This window comes from Diospyros lotus, chromosome 7, assembly GCF_014633365.1.
Source record: "Diospyros lotus cultivar Yz01 chromosome 7, ASM1463336v1, whole genome shotgun sequence".
Classification (NCBI taxonomy): domain Eukaryota; kingdom Viridiplantae; phylum Streptophyta; class Magnoliopsida; order Ericales; family Ebenaceae; genus Diospyros; species Diospyros lotus.
In genome coordinates, this window is record NC_068344.1 from 2,193,464 (window position 1) to 2,206,592 (window position 13,129).

The 13,129-nt window shown below is 32.6% G+C and overlaps 1 protein-coding gene across 1 annotated transcript in view; it reads right to left on the minus strand.

Moving 5' to 3' along the window:
• The window catches only part of LOC127805836 (protein transport protein Sec61 subunit beta-like), a 79,460-nt gene that overhangs the window by 16,784 nt on the left and 49,547 nt on the right, over window positions 1-13,129 (minus strand). The window lies entirely within an intron of this gene.

Sequence of the window (13,129 nt, forward strand, 5' to 3'; positions counted from 1 at the left end):
TTGAAAAATCCTAACATTTGACAACCTTAAATAATTTTTTATGAATTTGTTAAAATATCATATTTTCAAGACTGTAATATAATTATTAAAGTAATTAATAATTAATTAATCACTACCTTTGATTTAATGCAAGTTTTTGAGAAAAAAAATTCACCATTGATTGACACTTGGCAAAATACTTTGTTTGATTATTATATTTTAATATTATATAAATATATATATATAATAAAGATATAAAGATAATATTTTAAATAAATGGACAATTTCTATAACTTAATTAATAGTTTAAGTTATCTATTAATATATCTCATAAAATCCATACAAATTTAATATAAATTTTAGAGGTAAAAAATAGCTTGGCAGATTTTTTGAGGGAACAAAAATTTGCAAACTATTATACTTTAATATAATATATTATATATTATTATATTATACAAAAACAAGATTCTATTTAATGAATAATTTTTCGTGACTTAGTTAATACTTTAAGTGTCTATTCATATATAGTATTTATTTTTGATTGATTGATGAATTAATTGATGAGAAGACCTAACAAAAAATATTTATTTTTGATTAATTAATAGCATTGAAAAATTCATGCAAGATTAATACAAATTTTAGATATAAAAAAAAGTTTGGCAAATTTTTGGAGGGAAGAAATATTTGCATACTATTGTACTATATATTATATATAATATTTATATTATATTATATAAAGATAAAATTTTATATAAATAAATAATTTTTTGTGACTTAATTAACAGTTTAAATATCTATTCATATTCCTCATAAATAGTATTTATTTTTGATTGATTGATTGATGGATTAATTAAATATTTAATATTCACATAATAATGTATTAAAAATTCCATAATTAGCATTGAAAAACTTGTGTATTTAAAATCCATTATTAATTTTACAATAATTAGTATATATTATTTCAAAACAATTGAAAGATTTAAATTATTAATGCAAATTACAAAATATAAATTATTAATACAATAAGTACTAAATGCAAATCATTAATACAAGTTTTGGGGAGAAATTTTATTACTACTTATTATTTCAAAGCAATTGAAAGATTTAAATTATTAATGCAAATTATAAATTATTAATGCAATAAGTATTTATTTGCATTCCTTCTAATCGTTCTCTTTTTTGCAAATTTCATGCGATTTGACGATGATGCTTCTCGTCACTAAATTCATTATTATATTCGAGTGATAATACAATTAATTATTATTTCTAACAAATCACTAAACTTGGTTAGTTTTTACAGCAAATTTTGGTCAATGTTAAGCTAAAAAAAAAGTCACCCATAATCCCCCTTTAGATTTTATTTTCTTGGGGTGAAATTATTATTCTTGAAAATAACAGTAAGAAGTTGTTGGCAATGTTGATTTAAGACCTAAACTTTTCACCAACCACAAGAGGCCTTTCCTTGGCTCTATCATGACCATGGCTCAACAAGTCATTGGGGTTGGCTAAGTCGGATGATTAATTTTGTCACCTTTTAATGGGGAAATTGAAGCTCTTGTTTTGATTAAGAAAGATTAAATTAATTAAGTAGATAAATCCATAAGCTACTCTAAATAGATTGGATGGATGAGAGCCAATCTATTTAGACCCATATATATGTATATATTAACATTATTCAATATTAACATTATCTCAACGTAATTTTATTTAAAAATACAAATAATAAAAAATATACCAAAAAAAGTTAGCCTGGCAAAATCTGGCAGGGCACCCAAGGAGAGCCATGCAGTGGTCAAATAGGTAGCCACAAACCATCTGGTTCAAGTTCTTGAGTCATGCTTAGTCAATTTTTTAAATCGAGTATAACTCAGTTTTAATTAAAATAATTTATATCGAGATGTCTACATGTGAATTATATGTCAATAAATAAGTCGCCACAACTCATATAATTCGAGTTCACGAGTCACGTAGAATCAACTTTTTAAATTGAGTGTGATACCATTTTGAAATGATTTGTGTTGAGATGTCTACACGAGATTGTGTTGACAAAAATGAAATCCGTGGAAGATCATGAGTGGTCAAACAAGATATTGAAAGATCAATCTATGACAACTGATCAAATTAAGAGTTGGGGAATCAAAAGAAACCAAGAGAACAGCTGGTTCACGCATTTAGATCTTTGTATGATTTGTTCTTCAATTCCACCATCAAATTGCAGCAAAATATGGGGCAGATGACAAGTGGCTGCAAATATATCTAAGTTTGACCAAGATCTAATCTAACACTTAAGGGACGTAAATGGAAATTCATAGACCGAAGAAAAGTGGTCATTGTTCTCTCTGAATATTATTTAAGTGAGTAATCGAGTATTTTTATCATAAAATGTTAATATTTACTCTAAAAGTCTTATAATTCTTAAAAAAGTGAGAAAGGTGCAAATGTTTGTTATTCTTTTTAAGTATATTTATATGAGTAATTAGGTGTCAATATCATAAAATGTTGACATTCATATCAAAAGTCTTATTTTACTTAGGGGAGTGGTGAAAAAAGTGAAGATTGTGCATGTAATTGTAAGTGCGATCATTTTAAAAACTTCTTCCGACATATTTCATATTTTCTTTATATTAGACGGAATGTATCATTTACATTGGTAGTTTAGGGATAGTTTTTGTCTTTTCATTTAATTTTCTTTGTGATGTTCTGGATATATCCTAACAAAAGCTATAAAGTTTTGTGATTTTTTCAATGAATACGTATTTATAAAAAAAAAAATAAAAAGGGAAAAGAGAATGCGTGAGGATACAAGAATGCTTATGTTATTAATCTTGTTGTTTTTCCCCTCTTGGCCTCCCTTTTGATAAGCATTTTATCTTCTCAAGCAAGGGTAATGATTGAATCTAATCAATAGTTATATGATTTATTCATCTTCCAGCTTTTAAGTTCAACTCTTAAAAATAACACCGACGGTTTACTGCACGTATTTAGGAGCTTAAAATACTGTGAGATCGTGAGTTCGATTTTATTTTTGTGTAGAATTATATAATTATTTGTATCTATTCAAGAAGTCAAATCTCAAGTTCATCGTAAATTTTAGATAGAGTAGGACGATGCGAGCTTAAAACTGCTACATTTCATGTGAGATGCAACACAAAGGACCCCTTGGTATTCTGCAACTACAAATAAAGAAGAAAGAAAGAAGCCCCAAGGGCACAGTTGGGTGGCAAAGAAAGGGATTGTAAAATCATGCTGAAGGCTGTTAGTGGATACAGCTTCAAAACTCTGATCACTCAAGCATATCCCTAATTTATCTCTCTCGTGATAATCTTGAGGCGGGTTTAGTGAGGGCACGAGTGACAACGCATAATTATAAAAAAAAAGAAAGAAAGAAAGAATTTTTAAGTTATATGAAAGGAAAGCAAGCAACATTATTTGTCGTAGTTTAAGATGGCAAATCTTTGACCCATAATGAATTGTATCAAAGCAACCAAATTTTTAATCCTATCCCCGGCCAAGTGCTTCAAGCAAAGTAGACAAGATAGTCAGACTAACACCTACATGAGGATCAATTCAAACTAAAAAGAATATATCACATATATTCTTATATTGAATAAAATACATCAAGAGTTCACACTATGAAAATTATTCTTTACGGAAAGTGAAGATAAAACTACATACAAAAATGATTTATCTGTAGATGCAATCATCACCGGGGAGCATCTCATAATTGAGCACCCAAATGTTGCTAATGAGGTTCTTAAACTCGGAATTTTATAGTGAGATTGAAGGAGAGTCTACAAAATTGAATCATAAACTCGGATCATAAAATTACAAAATTTTAGAGACAAATAAAAATGTCCTTTAAATTTCACTTTTAAATTAAGGAAACTAACAAACATTAAGAATAATTCATTTTCAAATTTCACTTTCAAATTAATGAAGGCGGGTAAAGAAGAAATAGACAAAGTTGTGGTAGATAAGAATCAGCGAATAAGATCAAAAGAAATTGTAAAAAAAAAAAAAAAAACCGATAAAATTGCAAAAGAAGAAATAGATGAAATTGTATCCTCTTCTAAGCTGAATTAACATCAACACTAAGCAATCGGAGTTGTGAATCGATTCATGTTATATGAAAATGGTGACACCAAGTACGCGAGCACAGAAACATTGATTCATGTTTGTGAATTGACAACAACTCAATTGATAGTTTGTGTTTTTGAATTAATGATGGTACCGAGCAATCAAAGTTGTGAATCAACAAGGGCACCAAGCACCAAGCAATTGTGTAACAAGGGGGCAGCGGAACGTTATGACAAAGGTATTTGAGAGAAATAAAGGTTCACAAAGGAAGGGCAGCCTTCAAATCAAAATTAATATTATGTTGTAGACATAATTTTTTCTATCTCTAACATTTCTGTGCATGAAAAATGAAATCAGTAAAATCGTTATTCAACTCAAGATTTTATCAATTTTACTAAGTTGAATCATGATTCTTTCTAATTCTACAACAATTTTGAATTTATATGTATGTTGAGTTGTTTAAAGGTTCTTAACACAAAATCGTGAGAATTAAATTGGAATGTTAACAACCATGGCTGTTAAGAAATATGAGAGATGCCCTCACGAACGTAGCACGATTGATTCTCAGGTAACAAATTGCACCCAAAGATGCATGTTCGAGTCATGATAACCAGTGTGAGAGTTTCACCCTCTTGTGGGGGTGGCTCCTTATAGACACCATGCACTGTGCCTCCTATTTAGTACGCTGTCGTGTACTATGATTAACCCCTCTCACGTGTGTGGGGCAATATGTAGGAGGGCCTTAAGATGAGGGATTTCACTTTCCGCACTCAAGAAATACGAGAGAAAAAGAAAACTAGAAAAATCCCTAAGTAAACTAATAGAAAACTCGCTCTTATTTTTCACCGACTATTCATGACACCCTAACTCCCTTTTTATAAAATAAGAGTCTAAATGCCGCTGTAGTTCTAGTGAATGAAACATGAACTCTCTTCTAAAATTGAAACTATTTCTGTCAAACAAACATACCCTTAACTCTATTCAATCAAATAAACATACCCACATATACGATAATTCAATTTAAGTCAAAATCAAATATGTGATTTTGATTTAACTAAAGTAAGGATTAACTTATTATCCCTCATGGATAAGTGCCTCAAAATATGAGTTGGACCAATGGACCAGTCACCTTGCATGGGCAGATTTATGTGAAAGAAAATAGATTGATCTATTTATAGGGATGGATTTACTTGTGAGTTGGCCTGTGCTTCAATTTAGGGCTGCTCACAATCAAATTTGAATTTATAGTATAAAAAAGATAAAATTTTAATAATAACCTGCTCAATTGAATCTAACCCATGCTTCAGCCCACCCCATGTTATTGTAGCCCACCCCAATCATGCAGTCATTCTCCCTCCCTTGCTGCCCTTTGGCAAACCGCCAAACCCTTCTCTCTCCCTCACTCTCGCTTGTTTTGTCCGTTGCTAATCCCTTGCTTGCCCTTGCTCTCGTTCTTGCTCGCTGCCTCTTCCGCTCGTCCTCATTGCCTGTCTCTCACTCACCCTTGTTGTTGCTCGCTAGCTTTCTCATTCTCGCTTGCTGTGACAAACACCCATATTTGCTTCATTTGAACTCGAATTTGTACAATTGGTATGTTTTTTTTTTTTTCTGTGATTATCTTGATTGACAACTAAATTTAGATATTACTTACAATTTTTATGTTTTTCAGCCATATTTTTCTACCTGTTTATACTTGATTTATTCGCCTTTAATCAACTATTGCTAGTGGCAATTTGTGAGAGACAAGCGTGGACCCTATGGAAATGGAGGTAGGATCCAACCCCCCCTCCGGGGCGACGTTAATGTCTAAATCCGCCCCTATATAACTTGATAGAAAAGTTAAAATCAATCCAGACTAGAAATAAAATATAAAATTGTAGTCCAAAGGGCCAAAACGAAGGCATTTTGGCAGTCAAGACCAAAACACCATTTTGGACCCATCTACCTCCTCTCCTCTTCTCTTTTCTTCCTCCTCTCCGTAATCCTTTCCCACGTTGACCATCTCTCATCTTCTCTTCCTCTCCAATAAGCCGCCATCCCAACTCGGACCATCCTTTCTCTTCACTTTTCTTCCCACCAAAAGGGTTTCAGAGCTGGAATGACAAGCTCAAAAGGGGATCTGGAATGACGGAAGGCGGGCCTGAAAGGGTTTCAAAGAGGATGAAGAGAAAAGAACAGGAGAGATGGTCGGATTTGGATCTAGAATGGCAGGCTCAAAAGAGTTTTGGAAAAGAGGAAGAGAAGAGAAAATGAGGGATGGTCAGAGTTGAGACGGCAGCTTGTGGAAGAGGAAGAGAAGAGGAGAGGAGCCAGAGGGCCCAAAACAGCATTGTTTTGGCCCTAATTGACAAAACAATGCCATTTTTGGCCCCTCGAACTGTAATTTCATTTGCAGTTGAGATTGACTTTAGCTATTCTCAGTAACTTAAAAGTGATTAGACAAATATATTCTGCCCATGACACCTCCCCATTGACAAAGAAACTGGATTGCGTTGCTTGCTCAACAAAAGTTTTCAGCTAAAGTTTCCATACATTTGAATCTCGAGAATGGCAGCCAATCCAAAATTCGATCTCCGGACCCAAAAGAAACTCCTTTTTAACACAATTACAAAAACTACCTCAATTTGGCATAATATTTGCTTTATATCAAATTTATTGTCAGTTTATAAAAACCGATAAAAACTGTCTTTGACTTCCCTTTCTTTCTCGCAACAGAACCTTACCAATAGCTCTAACGATATTTGAGATTTGCATTTTTTTTTTTTTTTTGGTAATTTTTTCCGGAACTTCCAATACCAATTTTCAATTTATGACCTCTTTTGATACAAAACAATCCCTCTTAATAGATTTTTTAAACCCAAAAGGCTAAAACTTCTCAAACAACAACTTTGCCAACACTAGAAGGGCTTAATCTAAGAGTAACTAGTCCAAACTTAGTCAACTTTGCTGCATCTATGTTTTGTCAATCCAAGCTGTATCTGTCTCCCAGTTTTAAGATTAATCCCTATTGACTTAGCATCAATTGAAGCAAAAGATATGACTGTGTTAACATCAACACCAATGTGATTACCATTGATATCAAGAAGTTAAGGATCGGAAATTGTATCAAATTCAACAGCAATAAATGAATCTTGAGGGTTTAATCTAAGAAGGCCCATGGAGAATTTTCCAATTCCGTGAATGGTTTGAAGGTCCACATTTCAAGTTTGTTGGGCCTGCATTGCCAATTGACCCATCTGATAATGCACAGATGGCTGATTTCTTTCACCAGACAGTCAACACTATATGGCATTACCGTGGGGCTGTGTTGTAGGGAAATCATGATGGTATTGGTTTAGTTTCAGGTATCGATGGGGCAGTATCTCCCTCACAAACAAAAGCAAGAGTAACAGTAGGCAGATGCTTATGAGTGAAGTGCACGTCCAATTTTTTTCTACCCTTGAAAAGTTTACTATTTTTTGCTGATTTTTCCAACAAAAGAATGTAAATTTATGATAGGTCAAAGATAGTCACAATAAATTTTTGTAGCAATAAGTTTAATAGAAAATGAATCTTATGTCAACTGTAGATAAATTTCTATAGTTATCCCTTTAACGCAATTAACCACTCTCTGAGCTGTAATTTACCAAAATCACTTATAAAGCTATCATTCTAAAGTTCCACTACACATCCAAAATGAGATGATTATTGCCACTGAACTGTAAAAATATGGCTGTGCTACCATTGCTGGGTTTCGCAGCTGCTAGCCTTCATCGGAGTATATAACAGAATGTGAGAAAGCGTAATGCCAAGAAACAGAATATGCAAAGCTGATCTCCCACTAGGGGAGATCAGCTACATAAATTTTAGTTTGTTAGTCATTTCTATCTAGATCCTTTTCTTTTTACAAGGCATTTATAGCTCGTATTTATAACTCATATCATACCTAAATTTCTTTCACTAGGTTTTTGTTGATATTCCTTTATCTCTTTTACTAAATACTTATTCTATTCCATCTCTCTTTGTAGGAGCCTCTATTGTTATGATAATAATAACAATAATAATAAAAACTCTGCAGACTCTAAAAATGACAGATGGAGAAGTCACCGGCAGTTTTACCTCCATCTCCCTCATATTGCAGAAAAGTATTCCTTGCTGAGCTTGGGATCTGGTTTATGGTCTTCTCTCCTGATTCCCCATCCAACAAGGCAAATACTTCACCTGGATTATCCTGCGCGTATTGCAATGCCTGCAGGACCAACATGGCAGCATACTACAAGAAATAAAGCACTAGGAACCAATTAATTCATGTGCAAGATACTAAATATGGGTTTATAGCATGAGAAAATAAATCCCTCTATTCGTGGGATTACATGACCTGGGCGTTCTCATTGTCTCATCCAGACACCAGTCCGGCCAATTACTAGGTTGTTAATGGTGGAAAGCTGCGGAATTCCCTAAGATCTGGAACATGTGCTGACACAATCAATCGAGATAATGAAAGAGCAATCTAGAAAGAAGTGTGGAGAAAGGGTCACATGAAAGAAGATTAGCACAGCATACAACCGGACGCTGTTCATAGACAATATAAAGAAAAAAAAAATAGATTTTCATATCCTCTTTGCATTGATAGGCAACAAACTGATCACCAAACTATGCATCTAAGGTTGCTCTTCATAAGGATACTAACTCTTACAAGGTTCACATAGACGGAAAAAGGAAAGGGAAAAAAAAACTTTGAAAGTGATCGGAGCTACCAGTTCCTCATCCTTTTTTTTCTCTTTTCTTTTTAAGTAATACAATTAAACTAAGAACACCAAAGAAAGGTTTCAACCCTATATAAAAGCAAAGAGCAGGCCAACAAACCTATGTGCCTATCAAAAACAAAGAAGCTTGTATATGTATATAGGCAAATACTAGGTACATCATACTCTTTTTTGTATGGCTCAAAATGTTGAGTACCTTAGTAGTGTCATATACAAAATATGAGCTTAATTTTATTGATGATGTTACAGTGAATGTGCATCCATACAAGAAAATAAAAAATAAGAAATGGGGCATAATAAGGTTGGAACAACACCTATTGAAGTAAGATGCTTAAATATGACATAGATACGAAAACATTACAATTCTATATACACATGAATAGAGATGACTGAAAGTTTAGAATTCATAAAGCCAACTTCACCTAGTGGGAGTGAGTATTCTGATTGTTGCTGCTGTTGTTATCATGCTCATTTTTTGAAGAAGAAATAAAATTTCAACGAGTTCTGCAAGCCATGCAGTCTTATTACTTTGTTAATAGTTAATTTTCCCCATTGAGTTATTTATTCACAGGCAGGATAGCTATTGTCACCATTTCATTTCTTAATATTAGATAACAAGAAATAAAAGATAGCTCACAACTCATTCATTAAATTTTCGTTGTAAAATTGTCTTACAACATGGCCATAAAACAAATTGCATAGATGTGTTCATATGGCAATGTTGTTACAATACAGATGCTGCAGACAATATTGACAACATGCTGCATTTAACATTACTACAGCATTATTGGCGACAACCAACTTGTGTAGGCAACCAATGGCGTGAGAAACTAACCAGCATGGACACTTATAAGAAAGTGCTACATCGAAAATGCTGCTAGTGCCCACTAACGTTGGCTAGGCATTCAATCAGATAGTGGAATTGATAGAGAGAACAAGAAAAGCACAGATCTCTTTTATTTTTATTTTACTAAATAATTTAATCTATTTTGATGAATAACACAAGGCTCCAAGATCAGGAATAATATAATTACAGAATGAGTTGAAAACAAATATTGATAGAAGACTAAAAATAGAAATCAAGTATAGGTCCTTGCTTGTTTTTTTACAACAATGAGGGGATGAAGCAATGATCATGTTTCCATGTTATAGGAATAAGCAAGGTTGATTCTAAAATAAAGAATAAGCAGTACTAAATGGGAAAAATGGGTTACCCTGTTACAACCTGCAAATTATTGGGGTTTTACCCCAAACCCATCATACCCACTCCTGCCCATTTAAAGAGTCTAAATGGGGGTTTAATGGGTCTGGCGGGGTAAGTCCGCCCAAAGCACTACCCATTTGTTATCCCTAAATGAGAGTGTGTGAAATAGGTATTGACACCCAATCAGAGGCACAAGAGAAAAGCATTGGCACTCTTCAGTTACCTTAGAGGTCATCACCAAGTCTACCACTGCATCTGACCAACCAACTAATCAACTTTTAACTCAAGGAAGTCCTGGGTGATACAAGAAGGATAAGGAGAAAAGGAGAAAGAAGAAAAGAAAATTAGACAACAATGATGTTACTCAATGAGGAAAAAGTTTTTAAATTTTTGTTCAACAATGAAGTATCAAATGTAAAAAATGACTACTTAGGGTAAATTTCATTTTAGGTTTAATTTTAGCAAAGTTAGACTCTATAATAATTTTTTACTAATATTTTAATTATGCATATGGACATCCAACTTATAATTATTTATAAAAATATGCAATTTTGATATGATAATTCTCAAATTTATTTTATTCTATGGAAGAAGTTCCATATGAAGGTATGTGATAAAACTATTATTTATATCATGATTTGGAAACTCAATTTAAAAGTTGCTAAGATTTGCTTAATGAGAGAATTATCTCCATCAATAGTGTTATCACATTCTTATTGAACTATGGAATGACGTTAAAAAAAGTTGCAAGGAAAAGTTTCATCTACTATGGGGGAACATTATTTCTTACAACAACAATAACAAGCCTTAATCCACTAGGTGGGGTTGATTATATAAATTCTAGATCTCCAACCATCTTTATCTGTAGTCGTATCCATTGTGAGGCCATTATACCTTATCTCATATTTAAGGATTTCCACACAAGTTGTTTTTGGTCTTTCTCTCCCCTTTTTCTATAAATCTCTTCGATATCATCTATTTGCTCTATAGATATGTTTAACAGTCATTTCTTCACATATTCAAACCATCTTAATCATGAATCCCACATCTTATTGTTAATAGCTTCCACTAAAGATCTGGCCATGATACTCTGACAACTAGAGAAAATTATAGCTGACATGAATCACAACATGATGACTCTAATTCTTAGCAATTTGAGAAAAAAATTCAGGTGCATTATGGATCTAAACCAGAATCATCTTAAAAAAACAAAGAACCATGCACCACGCTGAGTTGACTCTATACGGAATGTAAATCCACTGGACCTACCATTGCTCAAATGAAATGGCATTGATATTGAGAATGTGGTTACAGTAGTTCTTTGATACCCATATTCCCAATTATTATATTGTTGTCATCTTTTGACATACGAAATTTTTGAAATGTTGCTTGCTACAAAATTATATGGGAAAATATGTTGAAAAAATTAGCAAACAAATATATGTGCATTGAATTTTTTTTAAAAATTAAAGCAGTTTCTATTATTGCATTATTACAAAATCCTTATATACCTGTTATATATTAATAATTGCAAGGCTTGTTACTTATTGAACTGTGAGGTTATTGGTCATTTTTTTATCATTTTGAGTAAGCTAAAGAAGCATTAGATTAGACTCTAGTACTAGCGACCATATGTCATAACCTTATATTCAATTTATGGTTTTATTTATTTTTATTTTAGATAGCACCTTAATTGATTTCATTACTGAATTTGGGATTATTGTGGGAATGATTTTCAAGAACAAACTTTTGACTAGTTATGATAATTTTAATAAAGTTCCTAGGATATAAATAGCGATTAAAATTGAGTAATTTTATAGAATATAAATTATAACAATGACTGAATTAGTTTTTCATGTTCCTCAAGCTAAAACTTGACTCATGACAGATCTTTCCCTTGAGTGCTGTGTGAAAACTCAAGTGGTAATTGAAAGCTATAGTTTTGGCAATGTAATTGATAAATGTAAAGCTGGTGGTGGCAATAACTATAACAGCAGAAAATCAGGAATACATGATGATGGTGGAGTTCACAAATATGTGCTGATGGGAGGCATGCAGGTAACTGTAGGATCTAACTTAGAGAAGAATGTTCCTTAGTGCAGGCGAAGAATTCAACATAGTTATGACATATCCACCAATGCATCACAGCATCTTATTTTTGTTATTAGGTAAATTGAAACAATAAAAAGAGGATGGAATAAAAATCTTACCACACTGTCGATGGAAACACTCAATATTTCTGTGTTTAACTTCTCAAATTCTGCATATTGTTCACTGAATGTTGTGATCTCTGTACATCAACAATATATATATATAGAGAGAGCGAGAGAGATTTGCCTATGTTCAGAGCACATGATATAATACTCTTCCGTTTACATTCCTTCCAGCTAATTAGAATAGTAAAAGATGTCAAAACATTAGGGCAGGGCCAGACTCACCAGTGGGACAAACAAAAGTGAAATCCAGAGGGTAGAAAAGGAGAATTAACATATTTCTTCCCAATATATTGTGAGACTTTCACCTGCAAGAACAAACTCACTTTTGGAAGTAGGATATTATTGAAAATAATTGAGAAAACAAAAAGAAAGAAGTGCAAAGAAGGTAGATGATTGAAAAGCTGACCATAGAAAATCAAACTTCTCCAGATGTAGAAACATTTTTGGTATAAAACACAAATCAGTAGTCATGCAAAAGAAGCTAAGTTCTCTACTGTTTCCCTTCCCATCTCTAACAATAAAAATTTGAATGAGAAAATGATCAAACATGTGAGAAAGTCCCCTATGGAAAATTGGTTGAATATTACACAAAGCTGAGGTCCAGAATGTTTTGAATGCACAAACTTCTAATCAGAAGGACAATAATTTATCATCACTGATAACACCTAAAATTTGAAAATTCAGCTAATGTAAGTAGGGAACTAGGGATCTCGTTAGTTGTTCTCACATGTGAGACAAAAGTAGAAGAGGTCAGCCTACAAATTTAATTCCTTCTTTTCCTTTACAAAACATAATTCCTTGCTTATTACTTCTGAAATCAGATATCAATTATAAACAGGCTGTATAAAATTTCAGAGCACAAGACAGAAAAATGTTTACGTATCCCTTTTTTACAATCTCAATATTGT